Source organism: Rhynchophorus ferrugineus, unplaced genomic scaffold, assembly GCF_030347505.1.
Source record: "Rhynchophorus ferrugineus isolate W39M unplaced genomic scaffold, kcgeb_rfMv2 rfM7, whole genome shotgun sequence".
NCBI lineage: Eukaryota > Metazoa > Arthropoda > Insecta > Coleoptera > Curculionidae > Rhynchophorus > Rhynchophorus ferrugineus.
This window is the reverse complement of record NW_027472586.1, coordinates 18412452-18438691: the sequence shown is the minus strand read 5'-3', so window position 1 is coordinate 18438691 and position 26240 is coordinate 18412452. Positions and strand designations below refer to the sequence as shown.

At 32.9% G+C, this 26240-nt stretch overlaps 1 long non-coding RNA gene and 1 pseudogene across 1 annotated transcript in view; both read right to left on the bottom strand.

Annotated features, from left to right (window-relative positions):
• The window catches only part of LOC143199680 (uncharacterized), a 769697-nt gene that overhangs the window by 551013 nt on the left and 192444 nt on the right, over positions 1-26240 (bottom strand). The gene's annotated exons all lie outside the window — the stretch shown is intronic.
• Positions 7583-7882, bottom strand: LOC143200393 (uncharacterized; annotated as a pseudogene).

Below are 26240 nucleotides of genomic sequence, written 5' to 3'. Positions count from 1 at the left end.
TCGCACGGGTGCAATGCTGATACTAAATTAAATACACTACAGAAAAAATATGAACGTTGTATATAAAAACATAGCGGCCCGCTCCGACTTTGCACGGGCATAAAATATATATGCCTATGTCACTCAATGAAAACATGATTAAAATCGATCCAGTATTTTTGGTTCATTCATTACTGCCCTTGGCCTGCACGCATTAAATTTGGAGTAAAACAATTCCTCTTCCCCTATACTTACTATGAAGATTTCCTGCTATCTTTGGAATATCTAAATTCATACAATTTTTATTACATTACACATTTTTAAACACAAATTTTAAATTTGTAATATCTCCGAAAATATTTGTTTAATTTACATGCTGTAAGGAACCATATTGATCTATATTAATTGCACACTGTATTTAAGGTACTTAATTCGATAAGGATTAATGCCGTATTGCTTAAAATAGCTTCGTAAATAAGCCATTTTCTCACGTAAAAAGTAAACAATAAAAATGGTTAATGTGGGTTATCCCTAAAAGATAAACATATACCATCGCGGACTTTTTTGTAGACTTTTTATGGTGTACAATACTGTAGTACATTAATTTGATCTAACTCGTAGGGTTAGGCAGCGTTTTTGCTAATTGCTAAATAAGCCTAAAAAAATAGGTTAATTTACGACATCACGTTAGAAACCTCTAAAATTAGCAATGTTGCTTTAGTATATTATGCATGTTTTATACATATAAACCTTCCTCTTGAATCACTCTATCTACTGAAAAAAACCGCATCAAAATCCGTTGCGTAGTTTTAAAGATTTAAGCGCACATAGGGATATAGGGACAGAAAAGGCGACTTTGTTTTATACTATGTAGTGATACGTCGAACAAATAGTTGTAAAAAAAAACATGTAAAAGTTGCTACAAACGTTATATTTAGAATAATAGTTTATAGTTTTGTAATTTGCCATTAAGTTAACGCTAACCAAAAACTCATATGTGAAGATCTCAGCCTTTTTGCCCTTTAGTGAGGTACGAAATAAAATAATAATTCGTTTATTATATATGAGGTACAAACTTAAACTTAAACTTAAACAATAAGGTTTAGTAAATTATTACAATTATATTTACTTTTGAACAATATTCTCTTTCATATGATTATGACATAATTTATTTGTCATTAAATAATTTTGGAACCCATTCTTTCAATTTTCACACTGATTGCAAAGTAACGACATTTCAAGCCGTAGAAATTAATTTAGGCATCTAATGTACTTTTGTCTGGTGTCTGGTGCGATGCTTATCTATATCGGAATTATATTACAACAATAAAATATACTCGAAACAAATATACATTACTTCGGAACATTCATATAAGCTAATTTTTAAGATTTCAATTCTTAAAAGTGTGAAAAATAATGTGGGAAAATAGGTATATTTAGAAACATTTGATATAAGGAGAGTGCAGATGCCGAGAGCCATGAGGAATACGTTAACATTTCATCTCCTTGAAAGACATCCGGTAGTGTAAATAAACCAATATTTTCTGAGAAGTGTATTGACCTTGAAAACCCGTGGAAAAGGTATATTTCAGAGAATATTTTGGGTGTATATTTTTCACCGAAACGATATAATCATCATTGGATTTTCCACCCTAGATATAACTGCTAATCAGATGATAAAAAAAAATAGTTAAACTAGCCTACTTTCTCAGTACGAGGTACCCAAGGAAGGAGCAGTGGGGGATAAAATGCGTCTAATCCTCACAATCTTCATACAATCTGCATACATAGTATTTACAGTCTCCACATAATTAAACACATACAAGCTTCGCGCACATTTTGTGCCACTTTGTCAGTCTGAAGTTTGTCACTACCAACACTATTCATTGTACCCGCTTATTCATTGTAGATTTAAAATTATAGTAAATAAAGTCATTTTAAGTTTGCAAGTTGTTTCCTTTACAACCGAGAAAAAACATACGGGCAACACAAGCTTTTCTATAAATTTTGGTAACAGAATAAACTCACAAGAAATTGTGTCTGGTTAATATGAAAGAGTTGTTATTCTCCAAAAACACTTACGAACAAGGAAATCAGTGCAACATTCCACTAGTTATTAATTTCAAAATGGTTAATGTTATTGCAATCATATTAGGTCAGTCATGCCTTTCGTATAAAAACATTATTTAACAGTTTTGTAAACGTTTGATTCAGCTTCGTTTGTAAAAACGTTAAAGATGTACACCAGCAACAAGAACATACTCAATGTTTCACAGTTTTTATCCGGGAAAGGCGAAAACGCAAATCAGGCATAATATATAAATATGTAAATGGCGTCTATGGTTATGATTCTGTAATATAGTATCGTCGATTTAGTTTCAGTAATTTGATGTCAAAGATGTACCATGCTCTGGAAGACCAATGTCGGAATTATGGATAAAGTCATAGAAATAGTCGAGTACAACAATGACGAGTAGTCTGTTTATTGCCCAGGAGCTAAATGTTGCACTAAAATCAATCAAATTAATTAGGAAATGAAATGAAGTGAATTTTTACCTGTGAATCAACGCTCAATCATAAAAAAATAGATCCATTTCAGAAGCAAATAGCAACTAGTCATGAAAAGTAGATCACTTATAACAATTTCAAGCAAAAGTGGATATGGTGGAAACACGCGAGATAGACCAAGATAGGATTGGCAGCCAGAAAGCCTCTATTGTGCATTTGGTGAGATTAGCAAGAAAACATATACTTGGAGCTACTGTCCTATGTCCAGGTTCATATTTCGAATCTGAATCTGTAAATAATTCGACTACCTGGAGAACATTTTACAGACAACGCCATGCGGATCCCCAGAAAATTGGGGAACAAAGTTGAGAGTTTGTTAAACATTCACATTACAGTTCGAAACTGGTACCAAATCATTACCAGCTTTTCATGTCCTCAAATTAAATCAAAGGTTGCTAGCAAACATCTAAATACCTTGTAAAAAAAGATAACAAGTATATATATATATATATATATATATATATATATATATATATATATTCTGGTATTTTGTTAATCTATGTTAGGATGAAAGTTTCGCATATGTTGCGTGAACGCTAGGTCCAATGAAAATACAGCCTGAAAAATGTGTTTATATATTTTGTGTCATCGATCTGACGGCTATTTCTGGTTCCTTGATTTGGGCGTATTTCTTTTTATTGGAATATACTTTGTTTGTAGCGCATATTACACAAAATATTAGGCCTAAAAATGTTTCCTCTGTATAAGATTTAACAGTGTCAAATTTCACGCCTCCAGGTGCCCCTGTTTTCTTCAAAAAGAAAGGCAAAGTTTTCGCTAAGCCGATTAATACAAATGCAAAAGTCTATTCAAAGTTTTTTTTAGTAATGCGTCATGGATATTTGTGACGTAGAAACAATGCAATGTTGCTGCATCAACTCTGAGTTTTAGTTCAATTTCGCTTTGACATACAAGAAAATTCCAATATAGATAAAATAACTGAACAAAAATGTTATCAAATATAATTTAATTTAACATTATAGCACATTCGAAAACTATAGTTTATTATACAGCCACAATAATTTATAGGTAAGAGTTAAAACCTGTTAACATTATTGCAATAAAGAATTTTGCATACGTCTGTCAGACGGCGACCGGTTGTCAGACGTATGCAAAATTATTCAAAATATTAGTTATTACTACAGATTAAAAACCGTTCAACGTTATTTTAGCGCTTTAAATATTTTGATACATTTTAAAGCATTCCGTAATATATGATGTCATTCCGTTTGAAAATGCCGGTCACACAATGATTGCGGATTTAATAAAATATTTCGAAAAGGAACGAGATAATGGAGGCTCCCTTTTGTCTATAGTTTCCATTAGTGAGGTAACTGATGACATTAAATAATATAAGTCCCTACAATTTTATTGAAAATGTTCTTTAGCGGGCGGCGCCGAGCTAGATATTAGTGTGGGCAATGTGAATAACATCGCTTACAAAATGAAGAATAATACGTTAGATTCATCCAAAAAAAAACCCGTCTACATAGAAAGCGGGTGACGAACTTTGGCTATCTTGGTAATGGCCCTATTAGAGACCAAATATTCGAAATGTATAAGTACACAAACTATTTTATCGATATAAATATAATTAAATAATTTTATAGAAATTTGTCTTTCTAGAAAGTAAACATAAAAGAGTTAGGACATGCAGCTTTCTGAGGGATGTTAGACATCCTTTCATACACTGTTAGAGGGAGGTTTAATGGAACTTCCAGACATTGCCTTAAAAAGAATTCAATTTTTAAAAATATAAAATAAGACCAAGGAAGATAAACTATTTCGATTTGTGTATCTTGATAAACCTTGAATATTTCAAAATGGTTCTTGTAAGACTCTTGGCAAGACACTAACAAAAAAAGTGTAAACACAACAAAAATTGATTGAAAAAGGTAAAAGTTAAAATAGCATATAGGTTTTGTTGGCAATTATATTTATAAATAGTTAATTGCATATATATTGCTGGTCGAGAAGGATATTCCATCAAGCATTGTTCGGTTTGGATGAACTCGATAAGACATACAGAGGAAATATTTGATAAATGGTGGAATTGTAAGCATGTTCGAGGAGTCGGAAAGTGAAAGTGATTGAAGGAAATTTTCAGGATATCTGATGATGCTGTGCAATGCTGGGACAGAGTGATCAGAGTGGAAACAACTAAGGGTACGCACATAATTAATTGAATATAAGTGTAGAAAGTGCTATTGTAGGGCCTGAAAGATTTGTGTGTACATATATAATTGCAAATGCTCAAAATTAAACATGAGCATTAGGTTAGAACGTATGAGGAGAGAATGAATACTAATTGTTTTTTAGATATGGTAAATGAATTAGACAGAATTCAGTGATTAATTTTATGAAGAATGGTATACACAGAGAGTAGCAGAAGAAACAAAATATACAGTGATACTAAGAACACTTGACAATTAAACACACCATCGAAAGAAACAAAAACTAAATGTAAAAGGGTAAATATTCTCTCAAATGAAAGTAAAATATGTTTCTAAAATATACAATTATTAATTAGGTTGATTAGGTCACCATGAGGATACCACTACATAAAAAACGAGCCTAGAAACTCTACTTCATGTGTGGTGCGGAAAAGAGTTCAATGTAAACAAAAAAATCTAACCTACAAACTATTATACCTGTGTCTTTAATTGTAGTTTTAAGTCCTTCGATAAAATATGCATTAGAAATACTATAATGTTGAAATATATTTGATAACATTTTTGTTCAATTATTTGATGCAGATTAGAGTTTTCTTGTATGTCAAAGCCAAACTGAACTAAAACTCATAGTTGCAATGATGCAATGTTTTGACGTCAAAAATATCCATGACGCACTACTAAAAAAACGTTGAATAGACTATAGAAGAAGATTTGGGTGTGATCTTGGGTTTTCACATTACCGGCCGGATTACTGCGAATGTACACCTCGATAGCATATTGCTACCAAACACTGCTATCTTCCGAAATTATAATGCACCCATACACAGTCAAAAAGATGATAATTAAATACATATTGTGTGTTCATATTATTTTGTTCATCCCCCTATATAAAAAAAGTGATAAAATTATCTAATATTCGAATCTGGTCAATATCAAAGGGATGGTAACTCTAATAAACATACATAATTTCATAAAGCGAAATGCTTTAATATTAAAAATAGTTACGAAATAACTCTAAATTACTTCCGTCAAACAACAATACGAAAGTACACTCTACGCTAATTAGTAATGTTAAACAATCTCGTATTTCACTATTTAGTTTCTGCGAAAAGTTGCCAGTTTTGTTAAACTATTTCAATAGCAGTGAATCCATATTATATGTCGATTAATTTTGAAAGAAAACCACTTTGAACATCTGAATAACTCCCGGTGGTATTTATTCCAAAATTACTCGAGAAATCCTAAAACAACTGCCTGGAAAAGTAATCGTAAGGCTTACCAGTATGTTTGTCGCAGCTTTTAGACTAATATATGTACCTGCATATTGGAAAGTGGTGGCAATAATTACAACACCAACGCAGACCTATTTTTCTACTAATAATTATGTTGAAACTTTTAGAGAAAGTATTTCTCAATAGAATAAGTCCAATAATAAAACAAAGAAATTCTGGACTGGATCGAATTCCGCCAAAAATATTTAAAAATCGATCAGGCCCATGGAATAATGGATATCACTGAGTGTTCTTTGGAAGAAAAACTAATATGATCAGTAGTATTCCTAGATGTAATACAGACATTCGATAAAGTTTGGCATCGGGGCTTGATATGTAAATTAAGAAAAATGCCAAAGCAATACGTAGAGGTATTATCTTCATATATCTCCAATATACTCTTTAGAATTAAGCAAGAAGAAGAATACTCTGAACTAAGAGAAATACAAGCAGGAGCGTCTCAGAATAGCATCCTGCAACCTATACTTTATCTATATTATAAAAGTTACATACCTAAACATGAGGTAATTACTATATCTGCTTTCGCGGCGTATACAACACTGATAGCACAGCGCAAAAACCAAGAAGCATCCATAAAGATACCACAGGAAGCGATAAACTAATAGACTGAATCAAACAGTGGAAAATAAAATTAAATGAGTTAAAATACGTTCATATTAATTTTACCAACAAGAAACTAAATAACTCACCATATATACCATATGTGAGTACTACTAAATCTTTAGGCATAAGACTAGATGTCAAATTAATTTGCAAAGAGCATGTCAAAAAGAAGTTAGCTGAACTCAAAAATAAAATATAAATAGCTATATGGGCTCCTGAGTAGAGCATTCAAAATTCTAATTCACAATAAGATGCAGATCTACAGGTGTTTAAATTAATATGGCTGTATGGTATAAAGCTGTAGGGCTGTATCCGGAATAGCAATGTACAGAAAATTCGGCCAAGACACAATCTGACTGATATTATTGATTTAGAATGTCCCCAAAGCTTTAGCATATATCGAAAACTATCAACACAGAGTAATATAATTATTAATGACAACCGAGATTAAATACTTTCCGATGGTTGCGCGGTCCAAGAAATTCCAAAACAACAAGCCAATCAACAGTTATAATGTTTAGAATAAAATAACAGTTTACAAAAAAACGTTAAATAGATCTACAACCAACATACACAACAAACATCGATACAAAACAAATATTTGGACAAGCAAATAATTAATAACATTTTGTACACATAAAAGTCATCTTAAAATAAGGCTACGGGTTAAAATTAGACTTTAAAATACAGACCGATTTCGTTGAGGAAATCAAACAATTTGGGCAGGTTTTGAGCCAAGAACACTTCTTTCAACGAATGGAAGTAAATCTTAAATTCTTCTAACAGTTAATACATTTCTACATTTTTCCAAAACATGGGAGACCGTTCTTCACAATTTGGACCCAGAGGTCTCTCTGTTCGATTTATTTGGAAGGAATGAGTGAATTAGCAGTGACCAATCAACAGACTTGCAAATATCTATTACTTAAAGAGGTAGCAGGGGAAAAGAATGGGCCAAAGCTTGTTAAAAATGTAGTAGGCTTCACGATATTGCATGTTATCTTTGCGTAGGGGCCATGCTATTGTAGGAAGGTGTCTTGGTCGATAGGAATGTGTGGCTGTCGATGCGATTGTCCGAACAGTCACTACTATTTTGTGGAAGGAATTTACACGGGAATTGCTAGACGTCATTGTGGTGGTCTTTTATGGCCGAGAACCGTATGGAACCAATCCACCAGCCTTGCCAACCTTTGACTTTGATGCGTGGTGGCCTAAATCTTCTGGACATCGTTCCAAATTTAGTATATCTACCACCGAGGCGAGTATCAAGACACATTCAAAAAAGTTCTTATTAAACACGCATTTTGTATAGTCAGATGTTCAAATTATTTTGTCCATGCCCCCGTAGCGATCTTGAGGCATGTTGAATTTTACATCGTGGAATAACGGTCAATAAAGTACCCAGAAATATAATCCCAGATGTTGAACACGGGCGGAGTGCCAGCAGCGATCATTCAGTAACCAACCATCGTTTGGTTTAGACGTACCACCATCGACTGCCCAAGCCTCGTCTCCAGGTAACACCGCTGCCATCCGTTTTATCTATTTTGTATTTTCCACATTTATGTTACTTCAACAAATAACGGTCACATAATGTAAACACCACTGTTTTACCTCCATTCACCGAGCCATATCAATTAAACCTAAACCCCGTATATCAAGAAGAACTGATAAATTTAATACTTTGATAAAAATAAACGTAATCTAGTTTAATTAGTAATGTTAGAAAACAACTATTTGACTATTTCGTCTCCGCGCAAAGTAACCAATTTTGTTAAAGTATCTCTTCAGCAGCCACTAATTTTGAGAGAAAACCGTGTGGCACTTCTAAATAACTTCCGGGAGTTTTGTTGGATATTCTATAGGCGTTTGGCACAGATATCTGATACCATCGCGAAATTCGTTGAGAACAGTAGAATCTCAGATACCACAAAAACATGTTATTCTGTTAATCACGATTGACGTATAAAAAATAGTTTGAGAAAAATATAAAGAGGTTTTTATGCTTTGTAATAAATGTATAAAGAAAAGCTCAGGTTCGATGTATATCGTCGATCATAAGTAGTAGTAAAGATAAATTATTAAGATGCTTAATGTATTGCCTGCCCTAATTTGTAAATTCGTTCTTATTTTATTCCAGTTAAAAATAAATACAATGCTGTCTGATACGTTCGAACATATAAATGAATGAGCCTGTAAAAGTTGTTCGGTTGTCAAATGTCTGCAAAATTATTCAAAACGTTAGTGATAATAAGAGGTTATGAACCCGCAAACGTAGTTTTGGTGTCTTACTTCTTTTGATAAAATTTAAATCGTTGATTGATATATCACATTACTCATATTGAAAATGCCGAAAGCAATAGATAATCAGGGTTAAAGATTTAAGTATAGTATGGGTACTGTGACTAAGATCTCTAAAAAAATGAAGAACAATATGTTAGATACACTAAAGAGAACCCGTCCACATACGAAGTGGGACCGAATGTGACGAATCAAGACCATCTTATCAGTAGATACAACATCATCTATTCGAGATCAAATACATTGAATGTATAAATTCAGTGAGTACACAAACAATTTTTTCTATATAAATATTATCTAATAACATTATTTCAGAGAATATTGTTACTTTGAAAAGTATTCACAAAAAACTTATGATATAAGTCATGCCTCCATACACTGTTTGAAGACATAGTATTTAATTGGTGTAAAATAGTTTTTAAAAGCATACAATAAATTCAAAAAAGATTTCTTATTTGAATTTATATGTGTTGTCGATACTTGAATATTATAAAATTGTACAATGGGCCTCTCTTAGCAAGACCCTAACAAAACGAGTGTAAAGGCAACCAAAATTGACGAAAAACGATACAATTTAGAATAACATTTGAATAGGTGTTGGTCAAAATACTTTTTAATATTTCATTGCAAATACATTGTTATTCATGAAGGGAAGAACAATAGTTTGGAGAAACGAACCACAACATGTTCTGCTATGGTTTGAAAATCAAATATCATAGCACACTGGTGGAAAAATTCTTAACAAGTGCATAAATAAACGCTGTAATGGAGGAATGGCTTCCAAAACATGAATTAAGTTTTGAAGGGACTATATTAGAAATTGAATTATTTCAAATTTTTACTCGTAAATATAAATAAAATTTTTAGTTACGATTTTTGCGTGCATAGATGTGCTTGTAATTATTTAGAATTATACATGAGCATTAGGTTAGTGTGTATGAGGAGAGGATGAATACTAACTGTTTTGTAGATACGGTAAGTTCATTAGGGAAAATGTAGTGATAATTTTATCAAGAATGGTGAACACAGGTAGTAACAGAAGAAACACCATCGAAAGACACAAGAACTAAACGTAAAAGTATAAATTGCACTCTAATGAAAATAAAATACATTACTTGGATATAAAATTGTTAATTGGGTGGATTATATATATATTTATATTACATTAAAAACATGCCCTGCTCCTCATGGGTGGCATGGAAAAGAGTTTAATGTAAATATAATAAAACAACTCTAACCTATAAACTATTATGGATGTATAATTAACTCTAGTTTATATTATTCCATAATATATGCATTAGATGTACTATTATGTTAAAATAAATTATAATTTTGATAGCATTTTCGTTTCATTATTTTATCTAGAATAGAATTTTGTTATATGCCAAAGATAAAATAAGCCAAAAACTCAAAGTTGATGCGACAACATTGCGACGTTTTGACGTAATAAAGTGAGATGATGTATGTTCACTGTTACTTTGGATAGACCATATATTTAATTTAAATAAGAGAAGCACAAGGAATAAATTTAACGAAATCCTTAAGAATCTAAATTTTAAAATACACTTTCAATTTATAAAGCGAATTTTAATTTAAAAAAAATACAGGGAGTTTGGCAATGAAATCACGATTATCGTAAAAATTGTTGAATTGATAAAGTAACACACTTAATCCGAATACTAGATGTCTAGGTATCTACAATTCCCATCGATCTAGACGCAGGTTTGGTCAGTACTCGAATTATTTTGTAATTAAAACACGTAATTGAAATACAAATTAATATTTGGTATTTGTGATTCAATTACTTCTTAAAAATATAAGTCTTAACATACATTTATCATGTATATGCAAATATCTAATGGCGAGGTTTATTATTTCAGTTACTTGTGGCTTTAAATATGCAAAATGGCGACTGATAAATATATCAATCTGGAAAGTTGATAACTTTGCACTAATACTGTACCTCAAATTTTCAGAACGTAAACGCTGTGACGTAACTGCTAATTATATCTCAAGGAAATTACTTTACAGTGATCAATGGCGTCCCTGATAATGTTCAGGCAAATTGTGCTAATTCCTAAGCCACCATCAAAGCTAATTTAAATAATATAAGCACCTTATATTTGAAGGTGAGTTATACTATGGTAGGCACCTTATATTTGAAGGTGAGTTATACTATGGTAGGCACCTTATATTTGAAGGTGAGTTATACTATGGTAGGATTTGTAGGTTATGGAATTATTGTACTAATGCAATATATAATATACTATATACCCTTATATATGTTACTAGATATCCTCATATACTATATATACTACCATATCCTTTATTATTTATTTGTTGTTTTTTATCCTTAGATAGAGCGCAATCAACCGTAAACAAACTAAAATACAGTTTATGAAATAAAACGGTAAAATCGTGTCATCTAAACTATCGCAATATCGCCGCATTTAATTTTGAGATTTAGTTTATTTTGCCTTGGAAAATGTTGTTACTCTGATGTAAATAAAATTAAAAAATAAAAAGGTTATAAAATATAATTTATTTTAACATTATAATACATGTAATGCATATTTTATCGAAGGATTTAAACTAAAATTTATTGTACAGACATAGTAGTTCGTAGATTAGAGTTGATTTTCTATATTTACATTGAACTCTCTTCCAAACTACCTGCGGTATCCTCTAGGGACTTAATATAGCTAATTAACAACTGTATATCCAAGTTATGTGTTTTATTTTCATCAGTTGCTGTGTATCCTCTTCAGGCCTGTTACTGTTCTATAACTGTGTGTCCATTTCTTGATAAAGTTAAATACAATCACTACAATCTCCTTAATACATTTGCCATAACTGCAAAATAATTTGTATTAGTTCTCTCCTAACACATTTTAACCAAATACTCATGTATATTCTGACCAATTATACACATATCTAGACACATATATCTGTCATAATCTACAGTGTATTGTTCGACAGTTATCCTGTATTAGTTAGATATTCCCTTTTAGTCGTTTTGCACTCTCATCACCATGCTTTGGTAATTATTAGCGGTGAATCGTAATCCCATATCTGGAAATTCTCATTCTGCCACTTTCACTTTCTGAGCCACAATTCAAGTAAATAACTAAGCTGTTAATTGTATATCAATATGTTTCAAATTCTTCTTTTATGTATCTGATGGAGTATATACAAATGGAATAGTCTTATCATAAACAATCCTTTCTTCCACCTATCCAAAAATTTCTTGCTTGTATATCTTTCCCAACCTGCATATCTATTGTAGTAGTCCTTGTCTAGCTGAGACAGGAAGGACATATTGTTTAGCGGTCTGATCTTTTCTGATCTTTTCTAAAAAAGCAAATTACGTTTTGTTTATATACCAAGTAATAAAAAGTAATAAATTAGTTTGGAATATTTTACTCTTTAACATGATATCTACAGAATTTAATTTATGTTATCCACTTCGTAGGATTTTTCCCTCCACGGTACTGTGGCTGGTGCATTGTCCATAATAATACTGATGGTTCCTGCTAGTTGGTGTTCGAGCGTATGACCTAAAGGTCTTATTCATGGTGGTCGCTCTTGGACTTGAAGGAAAAAACAAACTGTGTTCATGGTAATAAATCATTCCTATTTCTAGCATGATGAAAGAGAAATAAAACAAGATCTAATCAAATGTTATTTTAACTTTTACCAAAGGTGTCTAATGTTCCATTTTGAAATATCTATGGCTGGGCAAAAACTTATAACACCAGTAACCTCCAGAGGTCTAACTAATGAGGTAAGAATAAACCTTATCCCAAAAAAGTGAGCGGGATTCCATTTGATCACTGGAAAAATCCTAAAACAACTGCCCAGAATAGCCATACTAAAACTTACTAATATTTTTAACGCAGCTTATAGATTGAAATATGCACCTGCTTATAGGAAAGTAGCAGAAATAATTAAAACATCAAAGCCAAATGTGTCGAATGTTTTCGAGAAAATATTATTCAAGAGAATGAGTCAATAAATAAAACAAAAAAAAATTGAACTATTAGTTGGGATTTCTGCAAAAACATACAACAATCCACCAGGTCCATAGAGTAACGGTTATCAATGAGCTTTCTTTGGAAAAAAACAAATATGGTCATCAGTATTCTCAGATGTCAACAAACTTCTGCTAAAGCAATAACTAGACTAGAATATTATAATCCAAAAGAACTACAAGCAGGAGTGCCTCAGAGCCTCGTCCGTGTAACGTCTAAGATTTTCAAGTTTTAGAAAAATGATTTTTTGAAATAAAAATTATTGTAAAAGGCAAGCGTTAAATTCAGTTATTTTAAAAATTAAAAATGTTCTTGTCCCTCGAATACCCACCCCTATTGTTAACTCCCAATTAAATAACAAATTTCTCGATTTTACATAATTTTCTCCATCCAACCATTTAATTAAGGGTCTAACAGAAAGAAAGAAAAAAGCTACATTTATTACTTAAATTAAAAACTTTCTGTTTCTAATTTAATCATCATCCTTTGATAAATACAGGGCCTCCAACGTAGGTCAACGTTAAGGTGTTTTCCTTTCAAGTTGAATTTAAGGGAAATAGAAAAACTTGTTTCGAATTGTGTTAATTTAGGTTATATAGTATAACCTAAATCGATATATACCTTTCTTGGCATAGAGCAATCAATAAACTATGAGAGTTTATTGTAAACAATTTAATACAATAATGATTTAAGTCTATTGTTTCACCAGTTGCAAGTAATCGTGAAAGTAATTTACGAATATAACAGGTCAATTGAAAAGTCTCCAGCCGGACACATAGCTGGCGTTACTAGAATTAAATCCATATGTTTTTTAGTTAGCCCTAACCCAAAAGGTGCGTGTATATATTTGACAGCCGTTGGATCATTAGTTGGCGAATTGTAACATTTTGAGTGAAGCAACTTTTGTTATTGTGAAAAAAATGGATAAAAAGGAATTTCGCGTGTGATAAAATATTGCTTACTGAAGGGAAAAATACGGTTGAAGCAAAAATTTGGCTGGATGCCGAGTTTCCGGACACTGCCCCAGGAAAATCAACCATCAAGGATTGGTATGCTAAGTTTAGACGTGGTGAAATGAGCATCGAAGATGGTGACCGCAGTGGACGCCCAAACAAGGTTGTTACCGACGAAAACGAAAAAAAAAATTCACAAAAAGGTTTCGAATTACCGTAAATTGAAATTGAATGAAATAGCAGACACTCTAAAGATATTAACAGAACGTGTACATCATAGCATTCAGAAATATTTCGGTAAGAGAAAGCTCTGTGCAAAGTGGGTGCCGCGCGAGCGCACTTTTGACCAAAAACAACCACGGGTTTATGATTCGGAGTAGTGTTCGAAGCGTAACAAATCCGAGTTTTTGCCTCAACATGTGACAATGGATGAAACGTGACTCCATCATTTTACTCCGAAGTCCAGTCGACAATGATCCGAGTGGTCTGCACCTGATGAACACGTTTCAAAGCGTGGGAAAATGTTATAGACGGCTGGCAGGGTTATGGCGTCTGTATTTTGGGATGCGCATGGAATAATTTTAATTGGCTACCTTAAAAAAGGCAGGACCGTCAACAGCGTCTATTATATAGCGTTATTGGGCCGTTTGAAGAACGAAATCGCCGAAAAACGGCCGCATTTGAAGAAAAAGAAAGTACTGCTTCACCAAGACAATGCACCGTGTCGCAAGTCAGTGAAAACGATGGCAAAAATCCATGAATTGAACTTCGAGTGGCTTCCTCATCCATCGTATACTCCAGATGTGGCCACCAGCGACTATTTCCTTATCTCAGATCTCAAAAGAATGCTCACTGGAAAGATATTTTCGTCTAATGAAGAAGTGATCGTCGAAACTGAGGACCATTTTGAGGCAAAGGACAAATCGTACTACAAAAATGGTATCGAAAATTTGGAGGGTTGCTATAATCAGTATATCACCCTTGAAGGGAGTTATATTGAATAAAAAAAGTAATTTTGTCAAATAAATGTGTTTTACTGTGGTAGGCCGGGGACTTTTCAATTGACCTGTTAGCAGTTTTTCGTATTTCGATAAGTTTGATGACTAAGTCATAAGTTTTTTTAAGATTACTGAATTCTATAATGATTTGGATTTCGTTCTATGTGTTTTTGTTACACTGCTAGCAAATCTGGTGCCCAAAGTTAATGCAGTTTGTCGAACCCCAAAACTTCACTCACACTTAAACAATCTAGTCAACATTGAGTTAATGTTAAGTTTTTTATAATACTATATTTATATATTAATTACAGTTGTTATTAGTTAAACATTACAGATCTAGGCTTACGACTAGTGTCGGAACTCGTGAGGCAATCCGTGAATATATCTCACATTGGTAATGATAAATGTATTCTATTAATTTTACATGATATTATAATCCGACGCGAATACGGAAAATATTACCCATATATTAAATTTATACTTACTCAACCAAAAAAAAAAAGAAAATACTATTTCAAGAGGAATGTCAGCGAAGACAAATAAAATAATAACTATATTATGTGTTCAATGGCAATACACTGTTGATGAATGGAATTCGGTAAACTCTATATGGCAGGAAGTTATTACTTATAATAAATAACTTGAAACTCTAAATACAGACTTGCAAAAATAAATTGATGAACTATAAAAGAAGAAGAGCGGCAATATCTGCTGGAATGGAATAAGAAACGGTCACACCAAGACAATCGGTAGCAGCTTCTCCGTTGCCTCGGATGAGGAAAACTTGCTAGAGAAACGAAGTGGATCAATGTCAAAAATAAGAATAAGAACAAGGTCAAGAAAATGATAGAAAAATAATAGAAAAAATCCCACCACCTACTATTATACATGATATAAAATCTTGTGCAATCGTGAAAATGTTACTAACTTTAAAAATCAAAAAAAGAGAATTCTAAACAAAACTACTAGTAGCTCAATACTAAAATAAAATGAATGTAGAAACTGTCGATAAGTTTATAAGGAACTATACCAAAAGACATAAACAAAAGCTCCATCAACACATCAATGTTATATAATAATAATAACTTAGTAATACATTTAAAAAAAGTAAAAATGGTGACGAGGTATTAATCCCAAAGTATCTGTCGTTGACTAAGTACATTGTAATTAATATCGTAGCAAGTCATGACACACACAAATAGCTTATTAGAGTTAATTTACTAGATTGCTATAATAAATAATTTAAATAAATTTTAGTAAAGAACGGACTGTAATTCTACACTAAATTATAAGCTGCTATATAAATGCTAGCAGTGTAACAAAAACACATAGAACGAAATCCAAATCATTATAGAATTCATTAATCTTAAAAAACTTTCGAATTACGAAAAACTGCCAACAGGTCAATTTAACAGTCCCCGGCCTACCATAGTAAAACACATTTATTCAGCAAAATTACTTTTTTTATTCAACATAAGTCCCTTCAAGGGTGATACACTGATTATAGCAACCCTCCAAATTTTCGATACCATAATGGGCCTCAGTTTCGACTATCACTTCTTCATTCGACGAAAATGTCTTTCCAGCGAGCATTCTTTTGAGATCTGAAATAAGGAAATAGTCGCTGGGGGTCACATCTGGAGTATACGGTGGATGAGGAAGCCATTTGAAGCTCAATTCATGGATTTAGCCATCGTTTTCACTGGCTTATGACACGGTGAATTGTCTTGGTGAAGCAGCACTTTCTTTTTTTTTTAAATGCGGCCGTTTTTCGGCGACTTAGTCCTTCAAACGGCCCAATAACGCTCTATAATAGACGCTGTTGATGGTCCTTCCTTTTTTAAGGTAGCCAATTAAAATTATTACATGCGCATCCCAAAATACATACGCCATAACCTTGCCAGCCGACTGTAGCATTTTCCCACGCTTTAGAACATGTTCATCAGGTGCAGTCCACTCGGATCACTGTCGGCTGGATTTCGGAGTAAAATAATGGAGCCACGTTTCATCCATTGTCACATGTCGATGCAAAAACTCGGATTTGTTGCGCTTGACTATCTTCAAACACTACTCCGAATCATTAACCCGTGGTTGTTTTTGGTCAAAAGTGAGCTCGCGCAGTTCCCACTTTGCACAGAGCTTTCTCTTATATTTTTGGAGTGTCTGCTATTTCACTCAATTTCAATTTACGGTCATTCAAAATCTTTTTGTGAATGTTTTCAATGTTTTCGTCAGTAACAACCTTTTTTGGGCGTCCACTGCAGTCACCATCTTCGGTGCTCATTTCACCACGTCTAAACTTAGCATACCAATCCTTGATGGTTGATTTTCCTGGGGCAGTGTCCGGAAACTCGGCATCCAGCCAAATTTTTGCTTCAACCGTATTTTTTCCCTTCAAAAAGCAATATTTTATCACACGCGAAATTCCTTTTTATCCACTTTTTTCACAATAACAAAAGTTGCTTCACTCAAACTGCTATAATTCGCAAACTAATGATTCAACGGCTGTCAAATTTATACACGCGCCTTTTGGGTTAGGGCTAACTAAAACTCATATGGATTTAATTCTAGTAACGCCATCTATGTGTCAGGCCGGAGACTTTTCAATTGACCTGTTATATTCGTAAATTACTTTCACCATTACTTGCAACTGGTGAAACAATAAACTTAAATTATTATTGTATTAAATTGTTTACATTTAACTCTCTTAGTTTATTGACTGTTCTATGCCAAGAAAGGTATATTCGAAAATTTTATTTGATGAAAAATCGGTCATAGCAAAGAGACTTTGAGGATTTTGTTACATAATATGCTGAACTAAAATATATATGTAATTTATAAATAATATATAACCTAAATTAACACGATTCGAAACAAGTTTTTCTGTTTCCCTTGAATTCAACTGAAAGAAAAACACCTTAACGTTGACCTACGTTGGAGGCCCTGTATTTATCAAAGGATGATGATTAAATTAGAAACAGAAAGTTTTTAATTTAAGTAATAAAAGTAGCTTTTTTCTTTCTTTCTGTTAGACCCTTAATTAAATGATTGGACGGAGAAAATTATGTAAAATCGAGAAATTTGTTGCACATTTAATTTAATTAGTTTTCTTGAAGGGGATTTAACAATAGGGGTGGGTATACGAGGGACAAGAACATTTCTAATTTAAAAAAAAACTGAATTTAACGCTTGCCTTTTATAATAATTTTTATTTCAAAAAATAATTTTTCTAAAACTTGAAAAGCTTAGACGTTACACGGACGCTGCTCTGCGGCACTCCTGCTTGTAGTTCTTTTAGATTATAATATTCTAGTCTACTTATTGCTTTAGCAGAAGTTTGTTGACTTCTGGGAATACTGATGACCATATTTGTTTTTTTTCCAAAGAAAGCTCATTGATAACCGTTACTCTATAGACCTGGTGAATTGTTGTACGTATTGTACTGTTTATTGTTTATTTTAACACGTTTAAATTAGAACTAGACACTATCATATCAACACTAGGGGTATTGGCCACCGAAATATATATATATATATATATATATATATATATATATATATATATATATACATATATATATATATATGTATATATATATATATGTATATATATATATATATATATATATATATATATATATATATATAGATATATTATATTTATATCAACATCCTGTCTTGACTCCCAGTATACTTCACTATTTTGCTCATTCAAATTTTTCTTAGATGATGTGCTGCCTCTATAATAATCAAAACATAAGCGGAAAATGGTATTGAAAATCCATCATCGGAAGTATTAATGACGATATTATTACCGACCGAGTCACTACACGATGATCAGCGATTCACAGACTGACGCTAACTTCAATTTGCCTTGGTTGCTCACAACTAACAATTTCAGCTAAACTTGGATGTAAGTAATAAAGCTCTGAGCGTACTTACTACTAAATTATTAATGAACTGTTTGCACTGAAGTGAATCGATGCCATGGTTTTTCTAGGTCTTCTCAGTACCTCTTGTGCGTGAATGTTTTATGCGATGCTCACTAGCTGCATCGTAACTTGGTGGGTATACAACTCCACCTTAAGAGAATATTATATTTTCCAATTATTATTTATAATTGGAATGTGGAGTAACCAAAATTTGGAAAACCATTCCATGCAGGGACACTATGGACATTGTTAGCGTCTTATTCTTAGTCAAAATATATTATCAAGTTATATTTTCATCCATTAGTGATTTAACTATTTTTAATTTATTATCTAAACATGTATAATCGCTTAACATATTTATTTTGTTTATTGAATGAAATATGTCAATTCTATAATATTATATTTTATAAGGTCTAGCTTCACTTCAGTAAGCTCCAATTCTATAAAATTGTCTCTCGAGGTTGATTTGAAACCAACTGGAACGAAATCCACTTTAATATGATTGCAGTTTGCTTCTGTATGGCTGCTTAAACTTCAATAAATAAAATAGTCATGAAGCAAGTTCGATTCCTTTTCTATTTCTAGTTTTATTTCCGCTGATGTAATACGAGTATTGACCTGCAATTATTGGGATTAGAAATGATGGAAATAATCATAATGTATATAATAACTCAATACTATAAAAATATCGTTATATATTTTGGAACTTAAAAAGATGGAGCAAAACATGGTCAGGTTTAACTAGCAATTGCTAAATAACTGGACCATTCTAAATATACAACCACATTGTAAATGAAATCTCGTTCAGTGTTAAAAAGTAGTATTGTTAAAATCAATTATCATCTCGCGCATTATTTTCACAAATAGTCTCTTTCCGAAATATATTAGGTTGTATAGTAACAGAGAACAATAAAAAAATTTATAATATATTTTCAGGTTTCAGGTATCCGCCAGTAGTAAACCTATAAATCGCCCATCATATTGATGTTCCTGATGAAGGTTTTCCCATTAGTCTGCATTTACATTACCTAAATTTTCTTAAATAAAGTCGATATAGTTAAGCATTAAGTGGACAATAGTTGTTGATGAGACGAACATTGAACGAACATAGCAACAAATTATATTAGCTACAATAAGTTCTTGATTGGGCCTTTCACATTACACAAAATCTTTTCTAAACGATATATAAGTATTTTTTTGCTTTCTGTTCATCGTTTCCCAAGTTTGGATCAAACATCAATTTACATATAATTCTATCAGTTTAGGTTTTTATACATTTTTCATACAAATATTGAAAACACCATTTTAGGCATGTGTCTGTCACGAATGCATAATCAGCCGATAAGAAAGCAGCATTTCTATAGTCCGTAGATTGTGTTTTAAAATGAATCAAATTATTTCAATAAGCTTATTTTTAGAAGTAGTGGTTGTTGGTTGTCATCTTTTTCCTTCAGTATTATTTTTGGACTAATATTTGTTGCAACTTTGTAGCTCTCTTTTAAGTAATTGATGTTTTGCAAAATTATTAGTTTAATTATAATTATTTTTTATTTTTTATTAATTACAGAATTTAATATTAATTAACAACACCCCAAAATCATTTTCTGAAAAATATTTACGCATTATCAGTTGTTGAACAGGAAATTCTGGTCAATGTTCTAGCGGGCATCAAGTCCTAGGTAATGTTAGGATTGATTTTGTATATTTAGAGTTATATCGAGACAGATGTATACTGTAAAAACAAGTGCACGAATAATTATTTGCTCTTTTCATGGTTGAATAATAGCTTGCTGATTTCTCCATTTGCTGCTATTTTTACTCTATTCTAAGATCGTGGGCAGAAACATAAAATACTCTGCGAGGAATCCAACATTTTTCTATGTACAGAAATATTTACAGAGTACAGAAACCTGTATTGTTACCACATAAAGAATAAAGGGTATTGGAAGAGTTTCTACAACCGTTTTTAGTCATATTAATGTAACGATAATAAAAGTCACATTAATTCAACATGAAAGGAGGCTAAACACACCTGTGTGTTATATATTGCAAGTTTAATAATACTTAACTCAAAATATTTCTTTTCCTATTAAAATTTCCTTTTTATGAAGTAAGTGTTTAATTTGCACCGTCAGATTTGTACTATGGCTTATGTTCATTAGTATTAGTAACAATCACAAACACCAATTTACAGCCATATCCGTGTGTGACTCGAACCCACAACTATTACAGTAGTAGAAAGACCGTCTTGTCGCTTTAAGTGCTACAGCTACCAAATCGGAAAATTTTGAAAAATTACATTTATTTTTACTAAATATTTAATTATAAGAATTTTGTGGGCAAAGTCATCTTTTTATTATTATTTCCAAAATCAGCACATCAAATAAAGCAAGAGCTATTAGAGTAAATATTTTTCATTTCTTGACCTGTGTAATAGGTAAATTTTGTTGACGCTGTAAGATGCTTCATTTAATTTTTTATTTCATTATTTTCAGTTATGAAAACTGGAGAAAGTATGGTGAAAAACTGAAGAAATAAAATATTATGAAATATTGTCATTAGTTTGTTAGTCCAATAAAAATTACAAATGAATGCTTTTTTTTGTTCTGGCCTAAAAACCAGGCGATGGAATGCATGACGCATACCTGGTCGCGGTGACTTGCCCTGGAGTGACAAGTTGGACCGGGTTATGTGGGACTGCCTCTGGGCTTACCAATACACTAAACCGAAACCGCCTCATAGTTGACCCCTGTGGATAACTACTGCTACTGCATTAAATTTGGGGATATGGCACCCGCTGATCGGGCAGCCGTTATTGGGCACGAGGGCCCGGTGATTCTATTGATTCGCGAACGAACCTGAATTAACACACAACTGGGTACTTTTGTATGGGGGCAAAAGTTATGACTGTAGCGACGGATGAGGTCGTTTCAGCCTGGAAAAAAGGGGAGCTTGGCGGAGACGCGGTGCTAAGCTACCAGCATGTCGACCAGCTCGTGAACATGCGCGTTTTCAGAAGAACTTGAGCTGAGTTGTTGTTTGTGGAATGATTGAGATATGAAGTGCTTGATTTCTGGAGTGTCAGTTTCCCTATGAATTTGATTATTTCTGACAAACCATGGAGCGTTTAATATTCTCCTGAGGAGCTTATTTTGGAAAACTTACCAGATTTACCAGCTAGAACCAAATGATCTTCGGCTGATATCGCTTCAGGTTCGAGGTATGTGATTTCTGCGGGCGACAGAAAGCCTGTGTTACGACTGGGACAGTTGTAGTTTATTTACACCGCGGTTTGTGGATGGGTAGAGATTTTATCAAGGAGTTGTGTTTTAAGGTTCCTATGGAGAACCTCACACCGAGCATGTTTATGAATTTTTTCACAAACGGGATGTCTGATTCGAGATGTGTATTGACGTTCCTAGTGAACCATAGGGCTCTGAGTAACGCGTGGACTTTTTTGGATTAGAACACTTGTAGCAGTTCAAGTTGTCTCCACATCTGTGCTCCGTTTAGGCTTATTGGAAATTAGCTCTTTCTGTAGAGAAGTGGAAATATTAGGCTGTACATACCATTTCCATTGCAAATGACTGCTGTATTTGGGCTACAGAGATTTGTTTACGAGAGGATACTGCGTTACCGATGCTCATCTGAAAGAACCTACCGTCCAAGTATGAATCAATGAGGGTTATTAGGTCATTCGGTAGACCTAGTTGTTTCGCTTTGGATATTTTAATATGGTGCCATACATAGCCGAAAGCTTTGGAGATATCTAAGAAGATGGGTCCAGTTTTTCGACCTACTATCAGTGCCTGGTGGATAGTTGCTGCGACGCGGGCAGCTTGATGAGGCATGAATATGTAGCACGGAAACTGAATTGTTCGTTCGGGATTATGTGATGTGTGTCTGTGAAATGGTTTGAAACGTTTAATAACGCTTTTTCGGCAAGTTTAGAAAGAGCGAAACGTCGTCGTCGTCGTCCATTATAGACGGGAACCGTATAGTACCAATCCACCGGTCTTGCCAACCTTGTTGTAGGTGAATGCATGGTGGCCTAAAGGGTCATAGCGGTCGCTACATGTATATTAACGGTATGTATTTAGAATCATTAAATGGACTATTCTATAAAGTAAATACCCAAAATAAATGATACAAATTCAATGAATAAATTGTCCTATAGTTACATAACTTGTTGCATTAATCTTTAACCACTTTAATATTTATCAGTGCTTTAAAATGTTTACAAATTTACTGTTAATAATTCATGATTTCCGTTATTTGTCTTATATGTTTCATATATGCAAGTTTTGTAGTTAGTTTCATTTTAACAGCTGCGTAATTTTACTATTTCACTTATATATTCTCATATTTTTTATCTTCTGAAATATATATTACAAAAAACAATAAATACAGCTCGCTGATTAAAAGTATAATTTCTCTACTAATATTTTTAAATCAAACTGCATAGTTCTTTACTTATTTATCGCCGATCTCGCCCTTCCAGAATGCTTATCTTTAATTGGCCTTCTATGTCTTGCGTCTAGTTATTGCTTTCTATTTCGACTTCTGTTCCACATGGGAACTAACAATACACCATTAAGTTATGAACTAAAATTTTATAAGGCTATTAATAATTAATACTCTTTGCAGTATTGAATTTTATTCTTCATACACAAATTAACGTATACATTACATGCACTATTCGGTTAGAATTTTGTTAAGCAGTACATATACTAATGAAAGCTGAAATGAATGAAAAGTTAATATCATTAAAACTTACAACAAAATCTTAAAAACCTTTAAATTACCTCTAGTACAATGATATACTATATCTCCAGAGCCATATCAATTAAAAATAATCCTTAAGAAAGAAAAATTTTTCTAAGCTCTTCTCTGTTCACCAAACATCAAATTAAATCAAAAGCTGATTTCAAAATTCTATATAAATTATAAACAGGGAGGAGAGACCGCTCTTGTTATATTCGAATTTTGTTAACGTAGTTATGTTGGGATGAAATTGTAGCGATCGCTATGAACCTTTAGGCCACATCAATATCACATGGTCGACGTTATCCTACGAGACTAACGTGATGGAGGAAAATCACAGAAGCCCATCATACATACATCAGCACATGAATACTGTTGCATTATGAAACGAGTCACGTAAGGTACTACACTTATAGGTACCCTCAAACAAATCGAAACGCCCCAAGACGAACGACGTCCTGCTACAACTTCGATGGCAGCCAATCCCATAAAACTCCTCGCTCAGGTTGGGATCCTCATCTCATAAGCAGTCCCTAGGCGATTCATTGCGTAATTGCGGGTGCACACCGGAACCTGCACCACATAGAGGTACGTTCCACGGAAGCTCCACTAGGAGGGGGTGATGTAGCGACCGCTACGACTCTTTAGGCCACCAAGCTTTACATACACCAAGTTCAAAGGTTGGCAACGCCGGTGGATAGGTACCATGCGGTTCCCGGCTATAAAAGATCACCACGACGACGTCCCGCCCTCTCTTCTTTTCTCTGCCCCCTTGTAACAGTACCACTTTCACAGGGCTACCGTACTTCCTTTACCTAACCTAATAACCTGTCATTCTCCCATCGACCACATGTATCATTCAATAACGAAATAAACAAGTATTTCTTCAATCAGTGTTTTTAGTTGTGCAAATTTCTTCCAAAAATAGTAGTGTGTTGACAAACAATCACATCGACAGCCACATATTACTAGGGATTCCGAAAAATTATAGATATATCGATATTGTTTCAGCCCATATTTTTGGATATAAAAAAAAATTAAAGATATTATTTAAACTTTATAAGAAACATTATAACATTGGTACTTAATTTTAAAGTTTTAGTGTATTTTGGCACTTGCTTTTAAAGGAAAAAATTTGATATTTTTTTTCCTCCAATATATGGATATTTTGATTAAAATATCGAAAACGATATATCGATATTTTTCTCGCCGGCCGACATCCCTAGTATGAACCTTCCGATAAAGCGGACGCATTAATGTATTCTCTCTACAAAAAACGTAAAAGATAGCTTGATCATGCTATTCTTAACCGTGTTTTATCCAAATTTACCATAACTTTTTAGCCATAGATATAGCAATGCGAGAATAACCAATAGTAACCCAAAATCGTAAATAACAGTGCTTAAAAATAAATAACTTCGTTTAATAATATTTTAAAATATTTTCCGTTTTAATAACATTTTAAATGTAAAATTTAGAATTTTGTCTTTCAATTCAAGATTGTCTGTCGGTATATTGAGGCACTGTGCCTCCAGATTCTGATCTCTACAATAATGGTGGTTGATTTACGTACAACAGAAACGACGAATAATCTACAGTATAAGAGTTGGAACTGGCACCCCGTCGGCCAAAGCCTAAATTATTTATTGCAATTTTGGAACGTATTTATTTGCAGCGTGTATTACACACACATTTTAGGCCTACAAGTTCTTCCTCTATATAAACTTAACCCGTGCGAAATTTCGCACTTCCAAGTGCACCGCTTTTCTCAAAGAAGGAGGTAGGAATTAACCCGATTAACATATAAAAAATTTGCATGAGCTTCTCGACCGAACTGAGGAAAAATTATCATTTTAGCTATGTGGTCCAGCTGAATAAATAAATTCACAACAAAAAACTGCAGGTCATCACGGAAACTAGTGAAACAATATCTGGTACATAAAATATTAATAAACTTATATTAACAGAACTTAAAAAAAAATTGTTTCATCTTCCTGTTACCCTTTCCGCAATTCAACTAAAAGAAAAAAAAAACGTTTTAACATTGACCTTTACTGGAGCCCCAGTATTTAGCAACGGATCGCGATTAAATTAGAAACAGAAAGTTTTTAATTTCAGTAATAAGAGTAACTTTTTCCTTTTTTTTATGTTAGGCTTTTTAATTAAATGATTGGACGGAGAAAATTATGTGAAATCGAGAAATTTTGTTGCACAATTAATTTAATTAGTTCTCTTGAGCGAGTTAACAACGAAGGAGGCTATTTTTAACATTCTTTTATTAAAACGAATAACTTGAATTTAGCTCTTTTATTTTATACTTTAGGTAGTGTTGGGCTAACCGAACATGTTTGAACAAATTTCAGTTCCTGTGGAGATACTCAGTGACCCCTCAGGAAGTAGTCATCAAACACTCAGTGAAGGTAAACCTTTTCTTTTCTTTCTGGCATGTGGATTAACAACACCATCAGTCCACCGGATTCCAAGTTAGACTGAAATCTCGGAACGGATATATTTCTGGGATATTTCAGGATAAGATATCTTTAGTACGAGATATTTCGCGATAGGATATCATCTCAAGATAAGATATTTGACGTCAGTATATTTCTATGGAAGGATATATTTTGGAATAAAACATTTTGTAATAGC